At 41.6% G+C, this 7,993-nt stretch overlaps 1 long non-coding RNA gene across 1 annotated transcript; it reads right to left on the reverse strand.

Moving 5' to 3' along the window:
• Positions 1-1,718: 1,718 nt before the first annotated feature.
• Positions 1,719-5,184, reverse strand: LOC309373849. The gene is made up of 3 exons (XR_014170235.1): positions 4,574-5,184; positions 3,353-3,641; positions 1,719-1,854 (listed from the first exon to the last, which is right to left on the reverse strand). It is a non-coding gene; the product is annotated as an uncharacterized lncRNA (long non-coding RNA).
• Positions 5,185-7,993: the final 2,809 nt, after the last annotated feature.

Here is a 7,993-nt window from a genome sequence, read left to right on the forward strand (position 1 = left end):
GTTGGCTCCTGCGTTATCAAAAATGTACTCTGCTGTTTTGTCTGCAGTGTGCTGCATTTAAATGGTCTTTTGATCAGATTTGGCCTGAAATCCACCGTCGTTTCCACTTCTTTTGTATTCTTTTCAAGTTGAAGCACCTAAATTTGTACCTGCATATTGTGTTACGTACATTCCCCCCCTTCTAGGTTCTCCCCCCCCCCTTCTGTGCTGGCAAGCTGCTAGGAACAGACTTTTTATGGAGTATTTGATTATACGTTGAGGGAGAAACAGCTTAGCACCATGTTGTGTAATTAGAACTTCTCAATAAAATCAACTTTGTTTTGTAATATCATGTGTCCTGAATGTACAATTTGCCCTTTCCAAACAGAGAAGAGATAAGAACAAGGTTATTAGATGTTTGCCTTATTGCAATAATACGAGTGACCATATATATATATATATCACATTTGTAGCCTGCACTTCTTCCAAGATACAAGCCCGTGAGTTAGTGGCTCTGGACCAGAAAACACCTTGTGGATTTCACGGCTTAAATTTAATAGCAATAAGAATAGCAATACAGTGGTACCTCGGGTAAAGTACTTAATTTGTTCCAGAGGTCTGTTCTTAACCTGAAACTGTTCTTAACCTGAAGCACCACTTTAGCTAATGGGGCCTCCCACTGCTGCCACACCGCCGGAGCATGATTTCTGTTCTCATCCTGAAGCAAAGTTCTTAACCTGAAGCACTATTTCTGGGTTAGCGGAGTCTGTAACCTGAAGCGTATGTAACCTGAAGAGTATGTAGCCTGAGGTACCACAGTATTTCTTTATTTATACCCCACCCACATGGCTGGGTTCCCCCAGCCACTCTGAGAGGCTCCCATCAGAATATTAAAAGCATGATAAAACATCAAACATTAAAAACTTCCCTAAACAGGCACGTGGCCTTGGACCTCTATGATCTAAATCCAATACTCTCTCACTGCATCACACTGATTTTAATGTGTACTCAAACTGGCAAGTTTACTCCATACAGCACACTCACACAACAGCTAAATTCTGGAAAAGCAGATAAAAATTGTTGTTGGGTTATCCCAGGAATGGGGAATCTGTGTCCCTCCAGATGTTGTTGGATTCTAACCCCAATCAGCCTCAGCCAATATGGCCAGTGGTAAGGGAGGATGGAAGTCCTAGCAACATCTGGTGAGCCATGGGTTCCATCTCCCAGGGTAATCTAACATCAAATGTATCATCATCCTCTGAGTAGCCCACCAGCTTCCTCTTGCCCACCCTTAATGCCAGCCTGAATGGAAAGTTAGAGATCAGTTATCTTGCAGAATATAGCCCTTTATGCAAGTTATCTTGCAGCCCTTTCAACAACAGCTTTTTGTTTCATATATTATTGGAACACTCCCACTTGATGGTACTAAGCCATTTCCTCAGGCACTGGACGCCTTTTTCTAGATTTGTCCCTTTGAGATCCATGCAGCTCTTTGGGGCTTTATGCACCCCCATCTTACTTGCGGTTTTACAAGAAGCAGCTGTTGCCTCTTCTTTAATAATCTTGCAGGTCGCTGAGGAGCCTGAGGGACCCCACCATCTGACATCCGCGCCAGCTTCTAAATATACACCTGCGCATCATGTTTTCTTGGGGCAATAGTAGAGCAATGGGAATCTCATTTCCTTTGGCACAGCTGCACTTTTATCTTTTGCCTTCAAAACTTTCTGTAATTCCCACAGTTTTCAGAAACTTGTTTATTACTGTTTATCATGTTTTCCAACCCAAAAGGTCGGCTTCTCTCCCTGCATAATGCCTCCGGTTTAGTTAAATGTGGCAGATCTAGGTGGATGTACTTCCTGGAGACAAGGCTACATTCTGAAAACCACAAGATCGTGAGAAATCATAATTATATTTGTTGAAGTACAAAAAGAGGAACACCAAGGCACCATATTTGAAGCATTTGGGAACCATCTGCAGTTTGAGAGCTGCTATGTGGCCGTCAGGGCTCATTTATTTTTCCGTTTGCATTCCAGACATTAATACCTGACTAGAGGGGATATTGTGACACACTTTGAGGAGGTGTCAATAATGAGACTTTGGGCTCATGTATACTCTCCCTAACTCATCCCTCAAACCCCTCATTAAATATATGGTAAATGCCCAATTCGTGGGATCCTATGATCTCCAAGGGCAAATAGCAATAGATCACACTCATTTTATCCCATTTGTATCACATCTTTTTTCTTACTTGAAACTCAAGATTGCATCCATGGAGTTCCCATGGAATCTTCCATCTAGGCATTGAGTAGATCCAGATTTGCTTAGCTTCTGCAACATGGCTGCATCTTGTGTCCTTAGGCCATGTCCTGGTTCATTTCTTTAGCTTTTCCAGATTTTTTCTTTCTTTTTCTTTTCTGCTCTAATTCCCGCTCAGTGCTAACTCTTACTGGCCAGCTTTACTTATACATTATTTCTGCAGCTTTACTTTTACATTATTTCTGTTCCTGGCCTAGCACATTGGTGGAGCGCATGTAAGCATGCCCTGCCCCATTATGGTCCATTACTTCCCACTCTGCCCCTGTTCTATACCACCCTGTTCCTATTCTGCCTTTCTCCAGGTCCAAAAGGACCCATGCACTGACAATCACACATTAATTGGACGTGCCTAAAATGATTGCCACCTGTCAATCCTTTCCCAGTCTCTTGGCCAATCAGATGAGTTGTAGTGTTGCATTTAAGTTTCAAGTTGTCATAGTTTGTTAGATTTCCTTCCCCTTAAATATGTTAAGGCTCCCACCTTTAAGTTTCTGTTCCCTAGACTGAAGTGCTGTGTGTGCATGTGTGTGTGTGTGTGTGTGTGTATTTGTGTGCAAGCATCCTGGAACTTTCTAAACTTTCTGCTCAGAACAGCCTGTTTTGTTCAGAAAAGAATTGAGCAACCAACACACAAAATGGTTGAACGGCTTTACAACAAGCTTCCCAACCTATTGCTCTCCAGATGTTGATGGACTCCAACTCCCATCAGCCCTAGCCAGCATGGCCAAAGAGATGCTGAGAGTTACAATCCAAAAACATCTGGGAAATGTTGGGTTGGGGAAGGCTACTTTACAACCAGTTAATTGGCATTATATCAGTTACATCACCCAACAATGGAAGATTATGGAGAACATAGCAGCCATCACAAAAGCCAGAAGGGGGGTTTGTGCAGAGAAAACCATTCCATCCAAGTAAAGGAGGCAAGACAGCAAACTCACATCTTGTTTAATTATAAGTAAGTCACAGGACTGAAGATGAAAATATTACAGATGTCTCCTTCAGTGCATATATATTGCATGTATTCAAGAAGAAATAAGGCCTATATTTGGACCCTCACGTTTTAGACCTGGCTGATTCCAAAAGAGGATATGTCTTGACTCCTCTTCCACCACCAAAGAATGCTTGTTTGAAGATCAACATTTCCATAGTCCCCTGAAAAGCCACAGCAATGTGATGCCTTGAGTGACATGTTTATTAGTTGCAAAATATAGTGAATAAAAGTGAAGGAGAGACCTCAAATAGCTAGGCTGCTTGCCGTGACTGCAGATTGTATTTCCATTCTGTTTGATTGCCAAATAATGGTTGGTAGGTTATTTTGCAGTCTTCAGACACTTTCATGCAGCTTTCTGTGAGGGAAAATTGCTCATCTCAGTCTCACTGGCATACCAAGGGAAACAGATATATTACTTCATGACCTCTGAGCAGCAACTCTTTATATATGTTTTAATAAGAAATCTATTGGACTGGTTTTGAGGATGGATTCAGGAGACTAGTTTTCCCATTATGCATATATGTATATAAACATCACTGTTAGTTAAGGACCAGGTATAATTTCTGAAGGGCCCAATATGGTAGCCTCCTATAATTTTGAGAGCATGGTGACTTAACCATATGTTGGAGCTGTTTCAATAAACATATTCTTCATAGATACTTGTCTAGTACAGTATGAGCTTTAAAAAATGGTGGAGAAATGAACTAACTGAAACTACACCAAGTTCTGAGTTCCTGAAGAGATCAGTTCTAATTGCCACATTCTGTGTGACATTTGGTAAGTAGAACTAATCACGCCATGAACTCTCCCCATAAATTCCACAAGCGACATCACTGAATTCATATAACATTGCTGTATCCTGCTGTGTCTGTTTCCATAGAACCTCCTGCTGCCTTGAGGCAAAGTGTGAGCCAAGAAGGTATTCTTAAGCAAGTAGCAGCACATTGATCTGAATTTGAATCAGAGGTGGGGTACTTTCTTGGTTCCATGAGCCAGATCCTTATCAGGATTGACCTTGCAGGCCAAATGTGACAGGTGGGTGGGGCCCCCAATGGTCATCACATGATTGACAGGTCCATTGTCCCTAGCAGCATGAGGAATCTTGCTAGTCCTATACTCTGTGCTTTGGGAAGCACTGAACATACAACCTGCAAAGCACTTTGGTCTCCTCTCCCCCAGGAGTGGGGACAAAAAAGCCTGCATTTCACAGATTTTCTTTCCCTGCACGCATCTGTTTAACTGGGAACTGAGAACAGCCAAACCTAACAGACTTTAGCCCTCACTCACCTGTCAAACCTTTGGGACATGCTGAACATACAGCTTCAAAAGCGCTTCTTTCTCCCTTCCCCTTTGAGGAAGAAGCTGGTCTTTTACAGGCTATTGGCTATGTGTGCCTGTTTTCTGCTTGGAACTGAGCAAAATTTAACCTCCACTCATCAGCTGTTGAGCAAGTGTTCTGTTCTGCTGCATTGATGACAGGTTCCTTTTTCCCGCTGGGAACATATCAGAGGCCCAACTCTTTCCAGCACTCTGTTCCCAAAGTGGCCAACCAGATGGCTAGGAGAAGCCCTTAAGCAATATATGAGGTCAGAGACCTTTCTCACACATGAGGGGAACAATGCCTGGTGCCTCTGATCCCAAAGGTAATACACAGCCCATCAGGACCAGTAGACACTAAAAGCCATGGATTTGTATCAATCTCCTTTCAAAGCCACCCAAGTAAGGCCTTAACTATATAACCTCTGTTAAATGTTCAGAAAAAGTCAGAAGCCCAAGGCAGTATAAGTTCCTCAAGTACATTTATTCAACATTGTCAGTGACAATGGCTCACTCATAGGAAAACAAAACCCAAACTCACAGGACTACTCAATAAAAGCCCTCACATGAACTGATGGTTGACAGTTGACACATAGTAGGAACAGCGCGACACAGGGAAGTGAGTCAGTTTTAGCTCAGATGAACTTGTGAGGTGTCATGAAGAGGATTTCAGTGTGAAGATAGGAATTGATGTTAACAGTGGCTTGTTACAAGCAGTGGTTTCCAATGGATTTAGGGGCCACATTTTGCTGTAAAAATACTGCTCTTACTAGCCATTAGAACATTTGTCTACCAACGCTTATATGATTGGTTAGAACACGCCTTGTAACATAAAAAGCGTTAAACCCAATACATAACACCCTCCAAAATGAAAATAGGAACTTTCTAAGGAAAAGCGAGACACTCCAGAATCAAATCAGAAACTGGGACGGCTTCTGAAAATCTGGGACTGTCCCTGGAAAGTAGGGAAACTTGGAGGATCTGTGTCTATAACAGGCTGAAACTGAATGTGTACATTAGACATTCTCAAAGGTTTTTCCATTTTATTTTTGGACTCTTGTCTTCATAGTGCTCACCACTGGCTTGATAGATGGAGAGGCATCATTAAACATGTATATATCACTTTCTGTATAGCGGGGAGCAGCATGCAAGAGGCCCCAGACTGATGTGTGAAGCCATTGCTAAGACATAGCATGATAGGAGTCGGGGACTGGGAGAATGCAATGTGGAGATTTCCCTAGAGAGTATGAATTATGAGAAACAAAACAGAAGTATCCTTTATTAGGTTAACTGATTTTGTAAATTGAGCTGGCACTGTGGGAAAGGAGATATCTTTCATTGGAACAGCTGTTGACATGTGTGCTGCCACCAGGAGAAGTTGATTCAATGAAATGTATCACTTTACAGTCTCTATCTCATTCACTTTCTGCGGCCAAACTGTCTGCGCTAAAACCTGTAAATGAGCTTGATGACTGTGGGTGGAATCCTGCTTTCAGTGATGTGTGGGAAAGCCCTGTTGACTCCAGTAAGGTGTTTGAACGAGTCATGAGTGCTGCAATCCTAGATACATGTTCCTGAGAATAAGCCACAATGAGCTCATTGAGGCTTTATCTGAGTATTGCGTTGTTCTGTATGGGCACAAGGCTTAATTCACGAGGGGTAATCCAATTTTTTTGGGGGGGATATATTAATGAGAAACTACCTGTTTTGCACTTCTTGAACTGATATGTGTACCAGACACAATGATATTTTGAAATTTGCACTTCTCCAAATTTTGCAATGCAGTTCTCCAACAAAATAAAGTATAAGGTAAAAGGTAAAGGTACCCCTGCCCGTACGGGCCAGTCTTGACAGACTCTAGGGTTGTGCGCTCAACTCACTCTATAGGCCAGGAGCCAGCGCTGTCCGCAGACACTTCCGGGTCACCTGGCCAGCGTGACAAGCTGCATCTGGTGAGCCAGCGCAGCACATGGAACGCTGTTTACCTTCCCGCTGGTAAGGGGTCCCTATTTATCTACTTGCACCTGGGGGTGCTTTTGAACTGCTAGGTTGGCAGGCGCTGGGACCGAACGACGGGAGTGCACCCCGCCGCGGGATTCGAACCGCCGACCATGTGATCGGCAAGTCCTAGGCACTGAGGTTTTACCCACAGCGCCACCCGCATCCCTTTCAAAATAAAGTATACAACACTGTAAACAGTATTATTATTATTAGAATTTATATACTTCCCTATACCCAGAGGTCTCAGGGTGGTTCACAGAAAGTATCAACATAAAAACCACAATACATAAAAGGGCATAGGATGTCAATCAGATCAACCAAAGGCCTGGTTAAAAAGGAACATTTTTGCCTGGCGCTTAAAGGTGTATAAGGAAGGTGCCATGTGATTAGTAGGGAAAATAAGCATAAATATGCATTTGTTAGTTAAAATCAGTGCTTTTTCCTTTTAAAAAAATGTTCTGGGGTACTCTCATTTTGACTCAAGAAAAACCACCATTTTATAGTTCAAATCGAGGAAAATAAATACAATAAATAGACAATAGTAAAAAGATTCACAAAATGTTTAGGGGTTTGTGTATCCCTGGATCTCCCCAGGAAAAAAAAAGCACTGGTTAAAATATCATGCAAAATTCATTGTTAGGGATTATTGGTTGCAAAAGTGTGTATATTACTCAAAACCAAATATAAAAATGTGCATATGGAAAGGAATTCACACTAAAATGCCGACAAATTTCATCAAGATTTTTTCTTTAATTGCAAACTGCTTCCGAAATGTGAAAATCTGAATTTGCATTTGGAAAAAAGAGAGACTGAGATAAACCCAAACTGACAGATTCATCAATTCCTAATCACAACATAGGCACAAGATGGTCAGCTCTCAAGAAAATTCAAGGGAAGCAATTCAGCCAGTGAAATGGAATTTACAGACACACAGATATATAGATGAAGTGCATCAAATAAACTATAAATTGCAAGAATAAAAGTGTGCTGGTTTTATATTTGGAGTAATGAAGCATATTCTAGTGATATATTTGTTTTGCTTCTCTTAATACTGAGAAGGTTGTTTTTAATAATAGGATCTTTCACCCTGCATGCTTCTTTAATATCTGAGCATGCCACAAACAGTAACAGGTATATCTTCACAAGAATTACCTCCTGGAGACATGTTATTTCCATCCTGACTGCACTGACAGAAAGTTTCAGTTACAAAGAAACCAAGGTTTTCATTTTTTCAAAAAAAAACCACCCAAACCCATATTTGAGGTGAAACCTTGCTTTTTAACGTTTTCCAGGCTTGCAAGACCAGTCTGTCACATAAATACTGAAGGAAAATATTACATTAGGGCAACTCTTTCATCTCCAAAAGGGTTGTGTGAATCCTTCCAAGAT

The sequence above is a fragment of the Podarcis melisellensis genome (genome assembly GCF_964234715.1).
Source record: "Podarcis melisellensis genome assembly, chromosome: 7".
Lineage (NCBI taxonomy): Eukaryota > Metazoa > Chordata > Lepidosauria > Squamata > Lacertidae > Podarcis > Podarcis melisellensis.